The sequence below is a fragment of the Nuphar pumila genome, chromosome 5 (assembly GCF_984573655.1).
Source record: "Nuphar pumila chromosome 5, dmNupPumi1.hap1.1, whole genome shotgun sequence".
In the NCBI taxonomy this organism is placed as follows: Eukaryota; Viridiplantae; Streptophyta; class Magnoliopsida; order Nymphaeales; family Nymphaeaceae; genus Nuphar; species Nuphar pumila.
Genome location: NC_143253.1, coordinates 70,320,554 through 70,345,468, shown reverse-complemented (window position 1 = coordinate 70,345,468; position 24,915 = coordinate 70,320,554). Strand labels below are relative to the sequence as shown.

The window sequence follows — 24,915 nt, the reverse complement described above, 5'->3', positions numbered from 1 at the left end:
TAAGTTCATTTTACATATCTGACTCAATTTCGGATCCGGATCTACATCAAAATCCAAATCTGAGCTTCATTATCCGATTTTAAACCAAATTCTCAAAATTATCAAAAATAACTTTTGAAAGGCTCAAACGGTTCGTCCGGTATCCGTTTGGATTCATCGAGTTATATTTCTTGATTAGGGTTTCAAAACTCGAACATTTTCTCAAAACTTGGGTCCAAACCCATCCTCTGAAGAAATTTCCCCAAAATGGTCTGAGATTCTCAGAAAAATACTCTTGTAAATATTTCTCAGAAAAATACAAAAAATTAGTGTTTAATCCTTGTTTTCGTGTAAAAAAAAAAAACTTAGATTCTGTTCCAAAAATACAAAAAAATGGAAAAATCATGCAAAAAACCAAAAAAATTAGGAAAAACTACATGGTTTTTGAAGATTTTTGACGAAAAACTCACCTTTAACCATCTTTTTAGAAAAACTTGAAAAGGAGGCCTTTTTTTGGAAAAATTAACTTTTAAGGTTTAAAGGTCGAGTTAGGGTTTTTGAAAACCCTAACTCGCCTTCCTCTCTCGCCCCCCCTCACTTTCGCCTCTCTCCCTCCATGGCCGACCACCCCCATGTGCATCCTTCATCCTTCAGCCATCCGATCCCCAACGACCTCCTCATCCTTCATTCATCACGAACGAACTCACTGACTTCTCTCATCCCTCAAATCGCCACCCTCCGATCCATGGCGGGGAGCGATCCACCCTTCATCCCTAACGGAAGAGGCTTCTAGAGCTTTCTCTTCCTCCCCTTTAAAAGGGAAGCCATCCCTCACACAGGGGGGACGACGGATTTTCTCGAGCATCCTTTCAACAATACCTATCATCCATCGGCATTCATCGATCAACAGAAGCTCCTACACTCTTCTCCTCTTTCTGATCAAGTACCTGGTAATAATTCCTACCTTTTCTCTGTTTTCTTTTTCTCCTTTCCTTTTTTTTCTTTTCTATTTTGTGATCTCCTCGACGCATTATTGGGCATGCTAGGTTGCTCATAACAACATCAGTCTCCCTCTTATGCAATAGTAATGGGAATCCTCAAATTCCAATACTCTCATTTTTTTTTTCTTTTTTTTTTCTTTTTCTTCTCTTTTCCTTCATTTCGTCTCGTCAATTACATTACCTTCTGACCCAGCATCGAGTTTATTTTGATTGCATCCGTTTGTTTATATAAGAACTCTAGTCCCTCATGATAAGTTGTCCTACACTCCCATCTTCATCTTTTTTTTTTTTTAGAAAACATTATCAGTATATATCGGGTGTTCCATTTTTTTTTTAGATGCGTCATTTTCCATCTTTGATATGCCCCTGTCTCAAAATGTCATTTGACATTCGTTCCCTCTCTGTAATTTCTGGATTTTTTTTTTTTTATGCCTATGTTCTCTGGTTTTCGTGAATCTCTGCACGACTAATCTGCTGTTGCACGACTAATCTGCTATTTGTAACATTATGATAACTTTTTTTTTTCTCCTTTCCTTTCATCCCCTTTTAATATTATAGGATATTTTAAATAACTGATCCTTCTCATAAGGTTTTTAGGCGTTTCACCCAGTCCTGTATTGTATCTGCATCGGATTCAACCCAGTACCCAGATCGTCTCCTCAGTTCAAAATTTCTGTTCTACCAGATCTGTTCACCTCCCTATTATAACCTACCGTAGGAGGCCTTTATCCTTATTGCATGGCAGAGGATAAATGCTCCCCAGGACAATTTCAGTTTCAATCCATCCCCCCCCTCGTTCATGGTTATAAGCCTTGAAGATTTTCCGTTCCCGCAGTTAAGAAATGCCCAGTTGCAGAGAAGTGGACCGTGTTGCTCAGTTATCTCAGATTGGCAAATGCCAGGTTCAATGGTTATGAGATCATGGTGACCGCATCAAAGGTGGTGATCACATCAGCAATTGCCTTGTTTGAAGCCATTTTCCCTTGGGTAACCTGTGCAAAATTTGGACCACTATGCCGTATGAGGGAGTTCTGATTTGAATGGAGTTTTTTTTTTTTCTTTTCCCTCAGACTCATATTATTTCAATAGATCGATCTCTCTAGATAAGGTCCTCCTTTTGATATATATTATAATATCTGTGCCTACTTCACATGTTCTATGAAAATTTATTATTATTGCATTGTTCTGGCTGCACCTCTGAGGATTTGGGATCCTACTTCAAAAAAAAAAACCTGACTCTCATCATTTTTGGATATCTCAGTTGTTTAATTGATTTACTGAATGTTATCGACCCATACATGGCTTCCATCCTCATTTGCAACATTACAGCCGTTAGCAGTACTTCCAGTATTCATACTATGCCAATAGTAGACTCATTTATGTAGCTTATCTTTGTTAAATCCATGAAGATATTGCGCAGGAAAATTTCACTACGTTGTTAATTTGACTAAAATCTTTTACAGGGGCCAAATTGCAAGCCTGGTTGTAGCAATCAGGTACGAACCCTCCACCGATTGAAGTTCTCATATGTGTTATGTGATGTTTCTCTCTGCGTATCAGGCTGATTTCTAGTATATTTGATTGGTGCCTTTTAGCTGGTAGGAAGGTTAATGTTGCCCTATCCCCTGTAAATAGGGCTATCTGATTTTGGCACCTGTGTTATTAAAGTCATCAGAGCATTTTGTAGCCACATCTCTGCATTTTTTTTTCTTTTCTCTTCCTCTTTTTACCATTGCATCCCTTATAACCACCAATTAGTTTAGAATCAAATTGCTCATTGAGATACCATTACCAAACGTAGGTTATTTACTTATCCACTGGTTGGAGGTTCATGGATCTTGGTGGGTATTCTATGGTGCTAGCTCATGAACATCAGCATCAATCGTAATACATTATCATCATGGTGTTACAAAGGTGTTACTGTTATGATTTGGGCTATGGAGGGCACAGAGTTTGACTCCAGAATTTTCAGGTCGTATCATTGTTATCCTGTGTAGCAGCATGCCTTGCCAAAACCTTTATCTTAAATTTTTGTTTGACACTGAGATTGCCATAAAAAAACCATATAGCAGGGGCGCTTCACTAAAAGCTTAGTTGTGGATCTGTCAAGTAACAACAAGAATCTGAAGATGTCATTTAGTTCCCATGATGAGAACCAGACAAGCCAAAATCCCGTGACCGCCGCCCAACTGGCTCCTGTTGGTTAATTCACTCGTTTTATTCAAATACACTATTCAGCCACAGGAATAGGTCCTGTGTGGTCTCACCATTTCATCTGTCAACTCCATTTAGTCCCTATGGTTTATTACTAAATTTTCCTCTTTTTCCTTCTTTTTCTGAATGTCATTGCTAAACTTTGAAATCAGTTTTCATCTCCTATTGCTTCACATCAAGTGTTCTAACCGTAGTCCATCAAATTTACAGTAATTGATCTTGTTGGTAAATACAACTATAAGGTTGGGTCACTCAAAATTTTATGAATTGCTGGAAGTCTCTCCATATCTACTAGGATTCACTTTGAAACATTTGCGAAATAGGAATCACGTGTTTGCTTACCTGAATTTCAAGACTCAGCCCAACAATAGTAGCTCCATCAGTACTTTAAGTGTGATCCCTATGAAACCTGTGGAAATAGCAAGGAGAGTTCACAATGGTTAGCAGAAGTCCCAGTATGGCCTTAGTTCTGAATTACAATGTTCATTGTTGCACGACTACATTCACTGCAGCACCTATCTTCTGAAATTCATCTGCAAAAATCGATCAACAAGCCAATTTGTTATGTTGCACCATGGATCCGTTGTCACCTTAACCTATTTGAAATGAATATGTTGGCTGAAGGTAAATCATTGTTGATTGATTTGCGGCTAAAAGGTTCATAAGTCTGCTCTTATAGGAAAATCCCCTGGTTTGCTAGAAGTGATTTTAAATTGTTATGAAAATACACACTGAAGTCATTAAGCCAATCACTGAATTTTCGGTGGCAAAATGTATAGACATTTCACTTGAAATCATATCTTTTGTTGTGTAGCTGTATGTCGGTCATATCCCGGCACCTCCCATTCCTTCACAACTACAGCAGTGTTAATCACTGTTGTAGCTTCCTTGCATTTACAGCAGTGTCAAACACTGCTGTAATAATTGTTTGCATCTATGTTAATCATGGTGGTAATAGTTTTATGCATCCACAGCCATTCTTTGAGTTGCTATAGCTTCATACCTCCTACAGCAACTCAGTGAATTGCTGTTAGTCACCCCCTTTAGTCTTCGTAAAGTGCACTATGTCACTTCACATATATATAGCACATCTTTCACTTTGTCCACTGCACCTCATCCATAGATATATGTATGGCCTCGGGTAGACAAATGTAGATCCTCATTTAATCTAAGGCATTGTATATGCCTTTCCCATATGGGACTTCATTAGCCTTAGGCAGAATAAATACCTCTTTTCCATTTAGTTTAAGGCATTGCATATGCCTTTCCATATGAATTTTAGATTAGCATTTTGTGTATATATCCTCCATTGGAATAGGCATAAGCATGTACATCTGCATTTTTTATGAAATATCTTCCATTTCTTTATATATTTACATGGTGCTAATTTAGGTGCATTTCAGGAGAATATTTGAAAAAGGTCATTGTTTGGAGTTGTAAATTCAATTTCATATATTGTAACAGTTAGATCTTAATGAAAATTTACATTTCCTGTTTTAGATAGAATGAATGAGCATCGTAAATATCATGGAATTCTTATTCTTCATGCATTTTTCCTTTATTTCTCAAAATCTCACAATGGTGAAACACGAATGGCACGTGCACCATTTCGTAAGAGGTAAATTAATCCTAAGTTGATGATCCATATCAATGGCCATAGTCAGGGTGTGGACAAAACTTAGTATTTTTATCTTTTACAAAATAACATCGGATCCACACTGGATCCTTTTTTCAAAATTCATCATATTTTTCTTAAATATTTTTCTTTTATCAGAATTTAACTTAAAATTAATTCAAAATATATACCAATGGCCATAGTCAGGGTATATTGAGAATTAATTTCATTTTAAATTCTATAAAAGCACCAAATGTGTTTCATTCTTCACCTGAATTTAAATATAGATTATTATATAATACATTCAATGACCATAGTCAAGGATGTATTATATCTTCAATCTTATTTTAATTCATTTAAAGAATGGAATAGCTTTTCAAAATCCAATTTCAAAAATCTAGATTCATTCATCATTTCGGATAGAATTACATCATATTTTTCAAAAATTCATTTTTCAAAAACTCTAAGTAATATAAATATTGTCCTCAAATCTATCTTCAATTCTTATCAAATCAAATTCATTCTTTCAATTTTCAAAATTCTATTTCATTTTCAAATCTCAAAGTTCAATCTAACTTTGATTCCAAATTCATTTTATATTCAAATTCAAATCAGATTTCAAAGTTCAATTTGACTTTGAAATTCCAAATTCATTTATATTCAAAAAAAAAAAAAAACTCCAAATCAAATCCAAAGTTCAATTTAACTTTGAGATTCTCTTCATCTTCTAAAATTTCAAATTCAAACTTCAAATGCAAAGTCTAACTTGACTTTGAAATTCATTTGTATATTCAAGATTCAATTCCTAAATTTCATTCAAACTTAGAAATAGGGATTCATCTTCTAAATTCCAGATTCAAGTTTCAAAGTCCAATTTGACTTTGAAATTCATTTGCATATTCAAAATTCAAATTCTCAAATCAATTTTGGAAATTCTAAATCCAAAATCGGATCAACTTGGATCTAGTCTTCTAAATACAATCCCACTTTTGGATCTTATACTTCAGATCCAATTTCATCTTAGGATCCAGAACTCAAATTCTACTTTGGATCTTAGACTTCAGATTCAATTCCATCTTAGGATCCAGAACTCAAATTCTACTTTGGATCTTAGACTTCAGATTCAATTTCATCTTAGGATCCAGAACTCAAATTCTATTTTGGATCTCAGACTTCAGATCCAATTCCACTTGAGGATCTAGAATCCAATTCTACATTGGATCTCAGACCCAAACCCATCTTAGGATCCAGAATCCAATTCTACATTTTGGATCTCAGACTTCAGATCCACTCCCTTTTAGGATCCAGAATTCAAATCCATCTTGGATCTCAGATCCCAAATCCATCTCAAATCTCGGATCTCATCTAGGCTTTGGATTCAAATTCCATCTTGAAATCCATGTTTCAAATCAAGTTCTATCTTTCAAATTTAAAGCCAATCATATTCCAGATCGCAAAGCTAGATCCATTTACAGATCACGTTTAGATTTTCTTAAATTCATCATTGGTATTTCCCAGGTTCATTCCAAATTTAAAATCTTAAAATCAATTCCACTTTCAAAATCTTACTTTCTTTTTCTTGAATCCATGATTAAATTCAAAGTTCACTTCTGACTCTGAAACTTCATCTCCTTTCATTTTCAAAACTTTAAATCATTCTTTCTCTAAGTCAAAGATTTACTCTTTCGACTCTGATTTACTTAGACTTAGAAATTTTCTGATCTATCTCAAGTTCTAAGTTAGATTCAATCATTTCTTCACTCCCTTATCAAGTTCATCTCAGAATAACTTGGAGATTTTCAAAATATCTTTCAAAAAGAGCATACATTATTGCATTGCACAAGCATGATTCTTTGTGCATTTAGATCTTTTAGGATAAATTCTTAGATTATATTTAGGCAAAGCAAAAATGCATAGATTCGATCCTTGGTTCGATTACCCCTGGTAAAGGCGCCAGGAACGGTCGAACCTCGTACCGACGAGCGAATCCCGTGTCTCCATTTTTCCGCAATATTTTCAAAAACGGAGGCGAGTTATTTGCTAAATATTTTCAAATTAAGGTCAAGTGAGACCGCGCAAAATAGTTCATCTTCTCTTCTCTCTTTCTTTTCTCTTCTCTTCTCTCTTTCTTTTCTTTCTTTTATTCTTCTCCCTTCAAAAAGGAGGAAAATAGGGGTTAGAAAAGGAAAAGAGAAGGAAGAGAGAAAAACAACGAAGGAGGAAAAATTTTGCGATGATCACAACGCCCTTTTAAAAGTTACAGAAAAATGGCAAAATTAGTCGACTGGAATAATAGTTAGTCGACTGATAATATGTTCAGTCGACTGATAAAACCTTCAGTCGACTGCTGCTAAAATTTCCAGGAAACAGACACTCTGTTCAGTCGACTGATAAAACCTTCAGTCGACTGATGCTAAATTTTTTCCAGAACGCAGACATTCTGTTCAGTCGACTGATAAAACCTTCAGTCGACTGATGCTAAAATTTTCTAGAAAATAGACATTCTGTTCATTCGACTAATAAAACCTTCAGTCGACTGATGCTAAAATTTTTCTAGAAAACAGATATTCTGATCAGTCGACTGATAAAACCTTTAGTCGATTGATGCTAAATTTTTTCCAGAAAACAGATATTCTGATCAGTCGACTGATAAAACTTTCAGTCGACTGATGCTAAAATTTCCAGAAAATTGATATATGTTCAGTCGACTGATAAAACCTTTAGTCGACTGCTACTAAATATTTCCATAAAACAGACATTCTGTCCGGTCGACTGATAAAACTTTCGGTCGACTAATTTTATGATCAGTCGACTGATAAAACCTTCAGTCAACTGCTGCTAAATATTTCCAGAAAACAGACATTCTCTCCGGTCGACTGATAAATTCTTCGATCGACTAATTTTATAAAAAAATAATGTTTTGCTTAGAAGATTTGAAGCAAAAAGGTTGGTCGACCGATGAGTCTATTGGTCGACTAATAAACATGAAAAATTAAGTAAAGAGTTTTCTAAAATGATTTTTCATGAAGGGTTCTTTTAGAAAAGTTCTCCTAAAGACTTTTTAGGTGAAATGCAATTGAAATATCTATGAAAGAAATAATTTTGATGGTAAACTAAATATGTGATTCATATATGGACTTTAGGATTATGTCCAATACATGGAACACACACGGCACATATACTTGCACAACAAAGATCATTTCTTGTTCAGGATAATATAAGAGTTCAAGAATGGACATGTGGTTTCGCTAAATGTTGAGAGTGCCAAACAAGCACTTAAGAAATGATAAAGTTGGATAATGCCATGTTGCGGCGTAACCAATGGGGGGGTACGAAACGTACACTCGAGCTCATAAACAAAACTGAAAATGTTGAATGTATAAGTACTCGACACAAAGTTGAACCAAAATTCTGAGAAATTATGGTTACCGCCTCTTGGGCTTCTAGTGGGTAATGAGCATACATTAAGATCACCCCGAATGTGGGTTGGGATTTCGGAAAACCCCTATGGTACAATGACTCGCACTAAGAATTTAACAAAATACAAAATATGCATTATATTATAATTATGGGATTCTGGGTATACCTGAAAGATGGTATATGTTACTAGTTTCCCAGGGTTCTGGGTACATCTGAAAGACGATGTATGTTACTGGATCCAAACAAAACAAGAATGAAAATTTGGCACATATATAATAATTATGGGATTCTGGGTATATCTGAAAGACGGTATATGTTACTGGTTTCCCAAGGTTCTGGGTACATCTGAAAGACGATGTATGTTACCGGACCCCTTGTAGTGCGATAGCTCGCACTTGGTTATAAAGAAAATGTAAAATGAAATATAAAACCTTCGAGACTCTGGGTATACCTGAAAGACGGTATATGTTACCGGATTCTTCGGGCTCTGGGTACACCTGAAAGATGGTGTATGTTACTGGACCCATGGTTTTCCTTGGAGAGGGTAGGTGGTACGAACTTCGTGGACGTTCGTGTTTTCGTGAGAGCTAGGTGTCTCACCGTATGGTCTTGGTCCGCTATGAGGTCTATGCCTGTACGTACCTACAGGGTAAGAGTAAGTTAAGCATTAAATAATTTAAGTTGACTGAAACTTATCTTTGAAGAATTATATATTGTTGATTTGGCTTTAGTGAAACTTGTGGAATCTATAGCTTGTACTAATGTAGATAAATATACCTTTAGTTCAGTCATCTTTTGCACTGTATCATGAATTAGAAATCATAATTATCTTCTTAGAATGATATAAACTTTCATGCTAGTTATATTTGCAGTTGTTGCACATATTTGTACACAGGACACTGAGCACCACATATAAATACATTGCTTCTTACGCAGACAGGGGAGTCTGACCCTTCTGCTTTAAATGTTTTTCAGGCAATGCATAAATGGAGCATCGTGGCGTCGCATTTGGAAGTAGTCAAGAGATCTCAGTTTTTCAGTGTTTTCTGTTTGAACTCTGATTAGTAGATTTACATTTCTATTATGGGATGTAATTAATGACATTAATGTTTTAATTAATGAATGGTATGTTTAGTACTTCTCTGTTTTACCCTGTAATGCACCCGACTTTTGTTTTTCGCACTTCCGCTATTTCAAAAAAAAAATTTACTCCAAAATTTTCACTATAAAAAGTTGGGGCGTTACAACTTTGGTATCAGAGCAAAACTGAAAAATCTGAGATCTTGGCTCTTCCAGCGACCGCGATGGCTCTGTAAGTATGTAGAAATGTAGTTTTCTTAATGTAGAGATAAAAACATATAATTGCATATTATATTTTCATGGAGTTATAACTAAGGTTAGAATGGCCTTTTACTTCCCAAACGAATGGCTTGGGTAAACTGTTGCAATGACTTATGGAGATGCTACATAACCTGACCGAAGTGGTAGGCCGACGGGCTGCTGCAATGCAGCTGGTGGGTGACAATTTACATCTTGTGACCCATTAGAGGATACATAGAAGATGAGTGTCACCTAAAGTATGGTATATATTTTTCTAGATGGGAAACGTGGATGCACTTGAGGGCATAGCTTCCCAAGTTAGTCTCGTGGCAACTCCTGCGAGAGTTGAAGTTCTGGAGCAAAACCTAGGGATTGCTCGCGTATTCTACCTTCTCGAAACTGATTTGGTGAATCGTAACAAATATCAAACTTATTATCCCAATCGCATTGGAAACGATGATTTTGTTGATAAGAGTCATCAGACGAGGCTCTAAATTAATGTTTTTCCTTTTTCCAACTTCGTTGGAGATGTTAGTGACTCTATCATTGATGAGGGGTACCCTCTCGAATAATCTTTCGAACAGAAGGTGAAAGCCTTGTCTGTGCTTGTTAAACCTTTGAGTTCCTCGTCGGAGGATGTTGTAGATCCCCAGTCGTTCTTGGTGATGAGAACGTAAATGATGTTATATGCTTAGCAAATGGCTTATGGGTTGCCGATGATGGCAATCGACTCCTAAGAGGGTCATTGTTGGGGACTACATAACACCAGACTTCTGGGTGTTATGGTTTTTGAAAGAGCGTTGTGGAAATTCTTGTTTCCCAACCACAGTTGAAAGGGATTGTAGTGAGTTGAGTTGGCTCAGGTGGTGATCCCGGGTAATGCCAATGTTGTCATTAGGGTGGTGATGCTCTAATGATGTCATTAGAGTGGTGATTCTCTAACGATGCCGCTAGGGTGGTGAATCCCTAACGATGCCATTAGAGTGGTGATTCTCTAATGAAGGTTGTTGGAGTGGTGATTCTCCAGCAATGCCGTTAGAGTGGTGATTCTCTAACGATGCCGCTAGGGTGGTGATTCCCTAACGATGCCATTAGAGTGGTGATTCTCTAATGAAGGTTGTTGGAGTGGTGATTCTCCAGCAATGCCGTTAGAGTGGTGATTCTCTAACGATGCCTCTAGGGTGGTGATTCTCTAACGATGCCATTAGAGTAGTGATTCTCTAATGAAGGTTGTTGGAATGGTGATTCTCCAGCAATGTCGTTAGAGTGGTGATTCTCTAACGATGCCACTAGGGTGGTGATTCCCTAACGATGTCATTAGAGTGGTGATTCTCTAATGAAGGTTGTTGGAGTGGTGATTCTCCGGCAATGCCGTTAGAGTGGTGATTCTCTAACGATGCCGTTAGGGTGGTGATTTCCTAACGATGCCATTAGAGTGGTGATTCTCTAATGAAGGTTGTTGGAGTGGTGATTCTTCAGCAATGCCGTTAGGGTGGTGATTCTCTAACGATGTCATTAGGGTGACGAGTCCCTAATGAGGTTGTTGAAGTGGTGATTCTTCAACAATATCGTTAGAGTGGTGATTCTCTAACAATGTCATTAGAATGATGATTCTCTAATGAAGTGGTGATTCTTCAACAATGACGTTAGAATGATGATCTTCTAACGATGTCATTTGAGTGATGACTCTTTCTTTATGATATTGGAGTGGTAATTCTCCGGATAGTGTATTAGAGCGGAAGTTCTCTAACGTGAGTCATCTAGAATGGTGATTTTCTGACGATAGCGGCCTTATGCTGTGTCGCTTGAGGTCGTCCGAAGAATATATGTATAAAATGAGTTATTGCACCAATAAATCTTATTGTGGCACTGATTGAATTGTGCATCGTGCATTTGAGAACTATGAAAGATTGCTAAGGATATTACTTAGCAAGCATAATTGTGTAACCTAACGATTAACTATTATTATGCTTCTATCCTGATAGATGGCATGGGAGGCCAGGTGCAACGACATCATGGACACTGTGAACAACCTTGCTGAGGTTGTGCAACAGCAGGTGGTTGCAATGCAACAAGTGGGTGCAAACCTGCAACAGGTGGCCCAAGATAGGCAGAATATTGGTGCAGTCACTTACAAGCGCTTTATGGAAATGGATCCTCCTGTTTTTAAGGGCAAGACTGATCCTGAAGCGGCTGAGACATGGATACGTGAGATTGAACGTATTTTTCGTGTTCTGAATGTTCCAGAAGAACATAAGGTGAACTTCGGTACTTATCGTTTGAAGGACCATGCTGAGAAGTGGTCAGACACGATCTCTGCGATCAAGTTCCAGAATGAAAAGGTTACTTGGGACAAGTTCGTTGAGGTTTTTAACTCTGCATATTTCCCTAAGCATGAACGTAGTAAGAAGATGCAAGAATTTTTAGACCTACAACAAGGGGCAACAACACTGGCGGATTATATCACTAAGTTTTGTTGTCTAGAACGATATTGCCCAAATGTATACACCATGGAAGAGGATCGAGCAATGAAGTTTGCTCGTGGATTGAAGCCAGCTTTGAGAACGAAGGTGTTCACCCGAGGGCCAAAATCACTCGATGAGGCCATCGAAGTAGCGACCCTATTGGAAGAAGACTTGGTCAAAGAGCAAAAGAACCAATGGAATACACCCGAGCAACAGATCAAGGTTTATGTGAGTACTAATGAGAAAAATCCTAGTGAAAGGGAGTTCACACCACCTGCTAAAAAGCAAAAGCGTCAAAAAGGCTACAAGGACCACCATAAACGAAGCCAATCACAACAACCAAATGACCAACACAAGTGTCGACAATGCAACAAAGATCATCCCTTCGGAGTTTGCTCTCTATATAATGGCAAGTGTTTCAAATGTGAGCAACCAGGACATATTGCTAAGTTTTGCTCGAAGAAGTCTACTGAAAATTTAGTTTAAGCTGATTCGACTTCATTGAAAGAAAAGACGTGCCAATAAGTAAGAAATACCATAACCTTTTTGTCAAGTGATGTTTGTGATTTCGCGGACGAAATCCTTTTTAAGGAGAGTAGGATGTAAAACCCATGAATTTTAAAGAATTTTTAATGAAATAAAAATGTGTGTTTACGTGAGATAATATGGTTTATGAGATATTTAATGTGATTTTGAGGCGTGTGGGCCAATCGAGCGAACCCAATAACGAATACTGGAAAGGGTACTTGGATCCGGACCTTGACTAGATCCGATGATCCGACCCAGTTCACGAGGCCAAGTAACGAAACCTGATGGTTTCGGGATGATAGCGTGAGATCCGAAGCACATTAAAGTAAGCGAGTGCAAGTTTAAAACCAACGGGTGAAAATCCACTTGAAAATGGAAGAAATCCATCAACAAGGAAAAACGTCCCAATATGACATAAAAAGAATATTTTTGCAAACGTAAATACCAAGTGATGGTGTGGTGCTGTGGTAGGACACACGGTGTGTGATACCACAACCCAAGTTCAAAACCCCCTATGCACAAATTATTTTTTTTCACAAGAAAGTGATGATTTCTACCTTGGTGAAAAGGGTAAAAACGTGGGATTAAGTTAAGCCTAAATTTTTGGCTTTTCCATCTAGCTCTACCAAGGATTGAGGAGAATCCCAAGTAACAAGGAAGAGGGGTACCCATAAAGCAAATGGTTGTTGAGAAACTCTGTTTTGATGTCACATAATATGATACACTGTCTCATTTGATTTTATATGATATGATAATATGTCCTCTTGAAAAATGTTATATTATGACTGAATATGTTTTGCCATAAATCTAACGAGTATTTGATGCAAGGATATCTCACCCAATAAGGATGGAGACTTCCTGTTCAAGTACAACTATGGTGCAATCATACTCCTTGAAGAAAAAGCTTGATGAGCCATGCATTCCTAAAGTTCAAATAAAGAGATCGGCTACCTCAAGATGAAGACTTTTTTCTTCTTTAGAGTCATATGTAACAGAACCTTCAGGAACTTGCATATTGCATATTACATACTCATTCATAAACACTATATCATAAAAGTATATGATAGTTTCAAAAAGCTCCTTTTTGAAAACCAATAATTGTACCTTCTTACAACCCTTTATGTAAAAGATATTTTGTCATGTAATAATTGTACCTTACACTATATACAAGACAACATGAAAAAGAAATGTAGGAAAAAGACAAAAACATAAAATCGGCTACATAAGAAAAACAAATATAATATGTTTTTGAAAAGACTTTAGTTACCTTCTTTAAAGAAATGTTTTTTAATATAAGAAGAAGACAAAAACATAAATCGGCTACACAAAAGAAAAACAAATAAAATATGTTTTGAAAGGACTCTAGTTACCTTTTTACAAAACCATAGAATGTCGACTTACTTGAAGTCATCATTCTCTTTACAAAGCATTAAATACCTCCTGTAACAAATCCTTGTTAATATCCTTCTCAAAGAATGTCGACCTTCTTTTGGTCCTCATTCTCTCTAAAGACTTTGAAAAACACAACATAAAGAAAACACTTGACATGACTATGTACAAATAAATATCTCAAAGCACTCATTGTACTTACACTCATTTAAAGTAAAGAAGTACTTATGTACCTCAAATCATTAATTAGAATAAAGACAAAACTACAACCCAACGTTCAATGTACTATTGTAAGAAATAGACTTTTTACATAAAATATGTATTACCTAAAAATTTACAATGACTAGTGTACCCTCTATTTTACTTTTATGGAAAAAGGCATTCTCGAACTTCTCTAAAAGATATTTTTGAAATGACATAACATTTCACATTTCAAAAAGTTACAATTCCAAAATATAACGACTACTTTTTAAAAGCTATATAAACACACTCAAATAAACTATTCAAACAATGGAATAGAATAGACGTGTGAGCTTACAACGAGAAAAATTCCTATTCGATATTTGAAAAGAGAGCCTTGAAAAAGAAAGAGAAAAAGAAAAGATAGAAAAGAGAAAAAGTCAAGTCCAGCTATTTGATAAAGAGTATCCTCTGAGTGACAAACAGAACATTCTGAGAATCCTTCATTCGTGCATTCATATCATTCTGAAGGTTCTATAGGAAGTATTGTAACTCTGTTATTCACTGTATTCCTTCTTTGTTGAAAGAAGTAGACCTCTGTTAAAGAGGGTGTTGCCCTTCTCTGTTGAGAGAAGAAGACCTCTGTGAAGGAGGGTGTTGTCCTTCTCTGTTGAGAGAAGAAGACCTCTGTGGAAGAGGGTGTGCCCCTTCTCTGTTGAGAGAAGAAGACCTCTGAGGAAGAGGGTGTTGTACTATTTATCCGGTGACTCGGATGTTATAGTGGAAAGCTCAAGTGGTTTGCTTGGGGACTGGATGTAGGTCTGGATACTGACCGAACCAGTATAAATTCTGTATTTTATGTGTTGTGCCTTATTGCCTGGTTATTTTATTTTATCGATCTTTATCGTATTTCACTATTTACCCCCTCTCTAGTGGAATTTCATTTGGTATCAGAGCAGGTTTGCTGGTTTCGACGTAACAAGTCTTCCAGCACAAATGGCATCTACCTCCTATGCTCGTGATATTGAAGGTCAACACGCATCTCGTCCACCTTTCTTCAATGGCTCCAACTATGGATATTGGAAGTGCAGAATGGCTATATTTCTCAAATCCATAGATTTTGCTGTATGGAAAATTGTTGAGCATCCATACACATCTTCATTTGCAGACTATAGCTTATGGTCTGATGAAGAAAAGAAAATGGCAAACCTAAATGCAAAGGCTATGAATGTCTTATATTGTGCCATTGATCAAAACAAATTCAATAAAATATCTATATGTGAATCTGCATATGATATTTGGCATTCTTTGGAAGTTATTCATGAAGGAACCAACAAAGTGAAAGAAGCCAAAATTTCATCTCTTGTTAGAAAATATGAGTTGTTCAAAATGAACAAAGATGAACCCATCACAGAGATGTTTACCAGATTCACCAACATCACCAACGATCTGAAATCTCTGGGTGTAACATATTCCCAGACTGAAAAGGTGAAGAAAATCTTGAGATCTCTCACAACTGATTGGGAGAAAAAGACTATTGCTATTGAAGAAGCTCAAGATTTATCTAAGCTTACTTTGGACGACTTAATAGGCAATCTTATGGCCTATGAAGTCGACATGAAAGAAAGAAGGGAAGAAGAGCAACCAGTAAAGAAAACTCTAGCTTTCCTAGCCCTATCTGAGAATGAAGACTTAGATAAAGAATCAGAAATTGCGCTACTTACCAGAAAATTCCAGTACTTCATGAGAAGGAACCGGCTTCCAAACAGGCACAAGGAAAGAAAAGATCCTAAAGAAGATCCCATGTGCTTTCAGTGTAATAAGCCAGGCCACTTAAGACGTGACTGTCCCCTTCTCAAAAGAAAGTCCAAGACTGAGGAACCAAAGAAGAGGTTCTTCAAGAAAAAGGCTCTGCATGCTCAATGGGATGATTCAGAATCATCCACTAGTGAAGAGTCAAGTGATGATGAAGCCGAAACTGCAAATATGTGCTTCATGGCAAATGAAAGTTCTGTAAGTGAAATCTCTGATTTTTCCTTTGAAGAACTTCTAGATGCTTTTCAAGAACTATTTGAAGAATCTAGAAAATTGAGTTTCAAAAATAAAGATTTAAAATCTGAAAATCTAAAGCTTTCCCAAGAGAATGAAAAACTCAGCAGTGAAAATTCTGAGTTGAAAAAGGAAAATCTTATGCTTATGTCTGAAATTTCTTCTACTAGCTCCAAAATTTAAAATTTGCAAGTAAAAATTTCAGAGCTAAAAAGTAAAACTGAGAACCTCATGAAAACGGTTTTCAAGTTTACTAAAGGTAAAGAGAACTTGGATAAACTCTTATCCTCTCAGAAAGTCTCTTTTTACAAGAATGGTATTGGCTACTCTCATTTCAAAAAGCCTTCTTGTATGAATCAAAAGACCACATTTGTGAAAAGTTCATTTGAATCAAATAAGGAGTATTATAATGATAATCTTTTTAACTCCTCTAAAGATATAGACAAACCCAAATCCAAATGGATATGGGTTTCAAAGTCTAACAAAAAAGGACCCGATTGGGTACCAAAAAAGAGATTTACTTAATGTTTTGCAGGCTCCAAAGAAGAAGAACAGATGGATACTAGATAGTGGATGTTCAAAGCACATGACAGGACATCCAGACCTTTTTGATGTTCTTCATCATAAAGAAGGAGGAACCGTCACCTTTGGAGATAACAACAAAGGTTTGATAATTGGTATTGGAAATATTGGTAACATAGATAAACCTCTTATCAAAGACGTTCTCCTTGTTAAAGGCTTAAAACATAACCTACTAAGTTTCAGTCAAATGCGTGACACAGGTTATAATGTTAGCTTTAATCATGATGCATGCCTCATAGCAGACACCAATGAAAACATCATCTTAAAAGGTATAAGAAAGAATAATATATATGAACTATACCTACAAAACATCACAGAACATTGTCTTATAGCTAATAATGACTCTCAACATTTATGGCACTTGAGAATGGGTCATGTAAATTCTAAGTACTTGTCTAAATTAGCTAAAAATAAGTTAGTACGTGGGTTACCCAAAATTTCTTTTAAAAAGGATTACTTTTGTGATGCATGTCAATTAGGAAAATTATCAAAATCATCTTTCAAATCAAAAAATATCATTTCAAGTAAAAGACCTTTAGAGCTTCTCCACCTGGATCTTTTTGGTCCTTCTAGAGTAGCTAGTCATAATCACAATAAATACGTTTTTGTTATTGTAGATGACTACTCAAGATTTACTTGGGTAATATTTTTGAAAAACAAAAGTGACACGTTTTGTCAATTTGAAATCTTATGTAAAAAATTACAAAACGAAAAATCTTGTTCTATTGTTAAAATCCGTAGTGACCATGGAGGAGAATTTGAAAATGAACTTTTTGAAAATTTTTGTAACTTGCATGGTATTTCTCATAACTTTGCCTTTCCTAGAGCTGCACCTCAAAATGGTGTAGTAGAAAGAAAGAATAGAACCCTTCAGGAATCTGCCAGGACTATGCTCCAACACAATAATCTTGCTAAATCGTTTTGGGCAGAAGCTGTTAATACTGCATGCTACATAACAAATAGAGTTCTCATTAGACCCTTATTAAATAAAACTCCCTATGAACTATTCTATGACAAAACTCCAAGAATAGACTATTTCAAAGTCTTTGGATGTAAATGCTTTATCCTAAACACAAAAGATAGCCTGGATAAGTTTGATGCTAAATCTGTTGAAGGCATATTCTTAGGATATTCGAGTCATAGTAAAGCATACAGAGTTTTCAATAAGAGTCATAATACTATTGAAGAATCTATGCATGTTAGTTTTTGTGAATCTATTGATCAATCTGTTCATAAATAAACTAATGATGATGATGTTGAAAGTACAGATTTATTTTTAGATAACACAGTTAAGTCTAATGAAGATGATCATCAAAGAACCTTTGTCGATATCAAAGATCATCCTCAAAAGCAGATTTTGGGAGAACTAACAAAGGGGGTTCAAACTAGAGCTCAGCTAGAACGGATTGCAAACATGGCATTCATTTCTCAACTTGAACCAAAGAAGATTGATGAAGCCATCATTGATGAGTTCTGGATGTCACTTGACCTTGATTTGAGAAATATTTAGAAAATAACTCACCTCTTTTTTTAAAGTATTTGCGAGAAAATGGAGAGACGGGATTCGCTCGTCAGTACGAGGTTCGACCATTCCTGGTGCCTTTACCAGAAGTAATCGATCCAAGGATCGAATCTATGCCTTTTGCTTTGCCTAAATATAATCTAAGAATTTATTCTAACTCTAAATGCACAAAGAGTCATGCTTGTGCTATGCAAAGATGTATGCTTCTTTTGAAAAGATGTTTTGAAACTTTCCAAGTGTTCTGAGATGGACTTGATAAGGGGGTGAAGAAATGATTTAATCTAACTTAGAACTTGAGATAGATCAGAGGATTTCTAAGTTTTTGAAGTAAATCAGAGTTTGGAAGAATAAATGAGAAAGGATGACTTGAAGTTTTGAAATGAAAGGAAATGAAATTTCAAAGTCAAAATGGACTTTGAATTTGAGTTTTGAATTTAGGAAAGGAAATGAATATTTGAGATGGATTTGAGTTTGGATTTCTGAAGTTTTGAAATTTAGAATGGATTTGAGAAAATCAAATGGTATTCAAGAATACAAATGGATTTAAGAGATTCAAATCAGATCCAAAAATGGAATTGAAATCTAGAATTGGAATTGGATTCTGGATCCTAAACAGAGTGGGATCCGAGATTTGGAATCCGAGATGGACTTGAGTTCTGGATTCTAGAATGGGTTCGGATCTGAAGTTTGAGATCCAAATGTAGAATTGGGTTCTGGATCCTAAAGGAGAATTGGATCCAAAGTCTGAGATCCAAAAGTGGAATTGGACTCTGGATCCTAAAGAGGAATTGGATCTGAAGTCTCAGATCCAATATGAGTGTTGAATCCTGGATCTTAAGGAGGAATTGGATCTAAAGTCTGAGATCCAATGTGAGTGTTGAATCCTGGATCCTAAAGAGGATTTGGAGTTAAGAACTTCCAAGTTTAATTTGAACTTGAAAAATGATTTTTAGAAATTGAAACTTGAATATACAAATGAATTTCAAAGTTAAATTGGATTTTAAATTTAAGATAGAATTTGGAATTTGAAATACAAGATGATTCTGAAGTTTCAAAGTCAAATGGGACTTTGAAATTGAATTCTTGAATCCTTTTGAGAAATAGAATTGAATTTGAATTTATAAATAGGATTTGATCTAAGAAATGAAGGAAAGAATTACTTGGATTTTATGAAAAAGAATTTAAAAATATGATGCAATTCTATCTAAATGATGAATGAATTTAAATTTTTGAAATTGGATTTTAAAAACTATTCCATTCCTTAGATGAATTAAAATAAGATTGAAGATATAGTACATCCTTGACTATGGTCATTGAATGTATTATATAATAATCTAGATTTAAATTCAAGAGAAGAATAAAATACATTCGGTGCTTTTATAGAATTTAAAATGAAATTGACTCTTAATATACCCTGACTATGGCCATTGGTATATATTTTGAGTCAATTCTAAGTTAAATTCTAATAAAAGGAGAAAATATTTAAGGAAATATGATGAATTTTGAAAATGGATCCAGTGTTACTTCGTAAAAGATAAAAATCCTAAATTTTGTCCACACCCTGACTATGGCCATTGATGTGGATCATCGACTTAGGATCAATTACCTCTTACGAAATGGTGCACGTGCCATTCGTGTTTCACCATTTGTGAGAATTTGAGAAATAAAGGAAAAGATGCATGAAAACAAGTAATTCATGGTATTTTACAATGCTCATTCATTCTAATCTAAGACTGGAAATGTAAATTCTCATTTAAGATCTAATTTTTACAACATATAAAGTTGATTTCACAACCCCAAGTAATATTTTCCACATATTCCCTACAAAAAAAATGAGTTAGCATGATCATAGAAGAAAATACTTCCTTGAAGGCAAAATTGCATGTGATTGTACCAATCCTAAATGCAAGATGCTATGCTCATACTGAATGAGAAGGGCATATACAATGGGTGAAGTCAAGGGTCAAGATGATCTAAGATGAATCAACCTGAAATATGGTAGTTCCTGATGACCCACCATAGAAAGGAAGGGATACAGTGGTTTATTGTGAACCATTATGAAAGAAAACTACTAGGGTAGTTCTTAATGAACTACTATAGTAAAGAGGGATTACAGGGGCTCTTTGTGAACCATTGCAAGAGATAATTTGTAGTAGTTCCTGACGAACCACTATAATAAAATAAAAAGGAGACCACGGTGGTTCATTGTGAACCACTGTGAAATATATTTCATTAGTATTTATATGAAATAGTAGGGTTCAGTATGTTACCAGAATATCTTTGATACAAAGCACACCTTAGATTCTTACATAACATTTTACAGAATGGACTGGGTCTGTTCTGACCCGATCCAAAACATTTACATATATCAATTTTCTTACACCTTTAACATTGATGGATGCTAATGACTGTATAAAGTTGCAGACATGGAGCAGAGGTACCACATCAAGTTCACGTTGAGACTTTTCCCAACTGATCTGGATCTTTCCAAAATTTCCTATTACTATCTGCTACTGACACAATTCTGTATTGTGATTTAGATGGCTTTTGTTACTTTTTGTCAGCATTGAACTCTGTTTTTACTGATGTGCAGCAGTGAATGTGTGCACAGTGATGTGCACATATCACAAGTGAAGTGCAGCAGGTGGTGTGCACTTGAAGGAAATTAGCAGGAAGGTGAAGTGAAGCACTATGCAAAAGCAAGTTCTGAGATATTACAAGCTGTATAAGTGAAGGGGTGATGCTGTGGTGACATATACACTGGGTACTGTTGCTGAGGTGAGTATGTGAATCATGCATAATGGTTAAAGTGGGGTATATAAGGTGGAATGAAGACAGCATGAGTAGAGAATATGCAAAATATCAATAAGAAAATGCCAATAATAATTGATCTGCAACAAACTTTGGAGAACTAAATCAACACAAAATCGGTAAGCAGAGACAGGTAAAGGAAATCAGAATTTGTACTTACGCAGTCGCCCGACCATCTAAAGTTGATGTTCCTCGTCCAAGTTCGTCCAATGCTACTAAAGAATTACTAGTAGCAGATAACAACATGATGACAGTCTCATATAGTTTTTGTTAAAAAAAAAAAATGTACCTTGACCTGCAGCAACGTGTTCTTTAGGACCAGAAAGGCTTGGAGTCCCCTTTAAACATGAGATACCAAGGATGGTGGGCCTACAGGTTGGCTTTTCAAAATATTTACTTGCAGCTGCTGAACTTGACCAAGAATTTGGCTCTGTAATTAAGGAGACGAACTGTTGTAGCTTGGGATGATATTCGCAGAAGCGGATGATTAATCTCAGTGAGATGCTTTTTAGTTCAGATTCTCTCTCAGCTTTGGCATTGAAAATTCCTTCTATGAGCATCCTGAATTTTGGAGTCCAGCATCTGCAATATCCCTTGTTCCGGGGAAGCGAATCAGAGTTTGATCTTCACTTTCAGCAGGTCATCCTTGAATTTGGAACAACCAGGGCATTATGATGGACATGGTGGTGGTGATGAGTTTGAAGATTCTTTTGACGAAGCAATCGCCACATACTGCTGGAACAAGCTAATGGCTGATGAATCCTAGCAATGTATTTGAATAGACCATCAACAAGGAATTTTGGCAAACGAACAACTGTATCCCTGAGAGCCCCACAAAGCGCTTTACTCTTGGCTAGTTCCTCGTCATGGATAAAACTTCAGAGTGGGAAATCCATTTCCCACCTTCAAAATCTGAGTGCACAACTGAAAAGTTGTTGATACCTCTACAAATCTCTTTTTTTTTTTATCATTTTCTGTCGATTTGTCTACTAGGTGGGAGTCAATAAATCCAGCTCCACCAGTCACCAAGATTCGCAATTTGGACAGACAGAATTTAGAACTGTGTGAAGGTGATGGCATCTGAGGTGGCTTTGAAACCGTAGCCTTGACATCCACCTACAAACGATGAATTTTAAATACTGCAGCTTTTAGATCCAATACCTTATGATTCCTGTAGTGCTCAAGGGTTGAATTCCAAAGATGTGATAATTGATAGAGTGTCCATTTGGCAAGGAATAAGGCAGATGCAGTGACAAGAGAAGGAAGGAACTCCAGGAATCCATAGTCAAGTAATGTAAGTTCTGCTAGATAATTTGCTAGGAACTCCAACGCAAATATACAATCCATCTTGTATGAAGCTTGTGTTGCTCGTAAAAACCTCCTGAGAAAGGTCTTTGTAGTTGGTGTGGCCAACTCAAAGCACAAATGCTTCAAAACATCAACCTTCAAAAATCTGTTACTTATTGTATGCATTATCTGTAATCAAGCAGAAGTCCTCCACACGAGGTGCACAAATCTTTTCATATTTCGATGCAATAAACATACATGTAATGTCAACCAGCTGTAGCATCTTCCTTTCAACAGGATTGTCAAAGAGGAACTTATCAATGTAGTAGACTGTGAGATAAAGTGTGTCTGGAACAAGCCTATATTCTTCACAGACCTCAACAAGCCAGTCTATAAGAATTGCACGCATAGCTGGAGAAATATCCCATTGAACCATATTCATGAAATTATTTGATGGCTGATGTTTCAACTCAGCTTCTTGTAAGTAAGCATAAATGTCTGGGGCGTAAAGGCGCCTTCATATCTTGCAATATCCCCACTGAAACTATTGTCTTTTGAGTCATGCATTTCTGGGCAATCTTTGATCACGATCAGGCATTTGAGAATTTCATAACGAAAGAAAGAGTTCCATCTTCTTTAAGACCTTCTGAATTTTGAAATCACCAACTATGATCATGTGCTTTGAGATTTTGACAAAAACACTTCAAGCTTTTTCCATCGAGAACATTGATTCCCACAGAATGACGCTTTTGCTTATCCACGTTTATCATCCTTGGGGGAGAAAGGGACGATGCAACAAATATAAGAGGTTATGATGATGATGCCATGAGGATATAAAAGGAATCAGGGTAAACCAAAGCAACTGGTTTCTCAGTGAGGCACATCGGATTTTGCTGCAGATTATGCAACAAACTGCATATTGAGTGTTGTTTTCACCGTGAAAACCACCAAGGTTTCGTATGACTTCTTGCAGAGCCTTGCAACGTTCAGAGAGAGTCGGATGCGGCCATTATGTTACCATAGATACAGGATTGGTGGTTATGACACAAAATTATATACAAATGGTAAGAGCACATGCAAGATGAAACGAGACACTCCTGTTGCCACTAATATAAAACGAAAACTCATTCGCTCAGACCCCATGCCAGGAACGCAGGTACAATCGACCAAGCCATCTTGGTTTATGGAACACATGACGATAATAAGAGAAACCAAAGCAAGCCGGAAGCAGAAATCCAAAGCAAAGTAAAAAAAAAGAAAAAGAAGAAAGACGAGAATCAAGACAAACAGAAATTATAACAAAATAGGAATCGTAATTAGATTAAAATAAGAAAGAAATAGGAATAGGGACTGAAATTTAGAGAAAAATAAATGAAAGTTCACAATCGATTAATACTGAGATCAAAACAAAACTAAAATAACATGGTAAGCAAGAAATTTAGGATGTAGGAACAAGATCGTTTCGTCGATTTCGCATCGGGATGGGTTGGTATTGCACAAGCAACATCAACGCCACCAAGGGTGCATCAATGGGGGGAAGGCTTCTTACCTGATTCTCGCAGAGTTTCCAAAGGAGGGAAGATAGAAACTGAAGGAGAAGAAGGAGATTGGGTGGCGAGGCAGAGGAACGATCAATCTGAGAGAGAGAGGTGCCATGGTAGGGTGGAAACGGATCAGATGTAGGAAGAAAGATGCGGGGGTGAGAAGCGGTCCCTTGAAGAGGCATATGCGACCCCTTCATAAAGAAAAAGAAGACGAATCCAGAGGGGTCGAGCTGTTGGAGATCAAGGGTCGATGGGAGGTTCGGTTGGTGATGGGCGGAGGAGAGAAGGGAGGTTGTTGCGGCTGGAAGCCATGGAGGCTTCGAGAAGGGGGATCTTGCCGATGGGGGTTTCAGTGAGAGAGAGGGTGATGGGGATCGAATGGCTGCAGAGGGGTTTGTTGCAGATGGACGAAGGATGGGGGGGTTTGCGAAGTGGAGAGAGGCGGTCTCTTCGTTAAAACCCTAAAAAAATAATTTTGCCACACATACCCCCCCGTTACTTTTAAGATTTTGCCGAGGGGGGTTTCCCAACAAACTATTGCAAAAAAAAGGGTATTTTTCAAAAACTAATTTTTTTGTGTTTCTTTTCCACTTGTATTTTCCAATTTTTTATATTTTTTTGAAATAAAATCCTAAAGTTTTACAAAAAAAAACAAAGATAAAACACTAATTTTTATGTGTTTTTCTGAGAAATATTTACAAAAGTGTATTTTCGATAACTTCAGACCATTTTGGGGAAATTTCTTTAGAAGAAGGGGTTTGGACCCAGATTTTAAGAAAATGTTCGAGTTTTGACCCTTGAATCGAGAAATACAATGTGATGGATCCAAACGGATGTCGAATGGACTGTCCGAGCTATTTAAAGGCTATTTTTGGTATTTTCTATAATTTCAATTTAAAATTTGAACAAGGAGACTCAGATTTGGATCTGGACAATGGATCCAGATCCGAAATCAATTTAAACATATGAAATGAATTTAATTTCAATAAAACTAGAGAAATGAACTGGA

The 24,915-nt window shown here is 36.4% G+C and overlaps 1 pseudogene; it reads right to left on the bottom strand.

Annotated features, from left to right (window-relative positions):
- Nucleotides 1–22,191: 22,191 nt before the first annotated feature.
- Nucleotides 22,192–24,018, bottom strand: LOC149837753 (cyclin-A2-4 pseudogene; annotated as a pseudogene).
- Nucleotides 24,019–24,915: the final 897 nt, after the last annotated feature.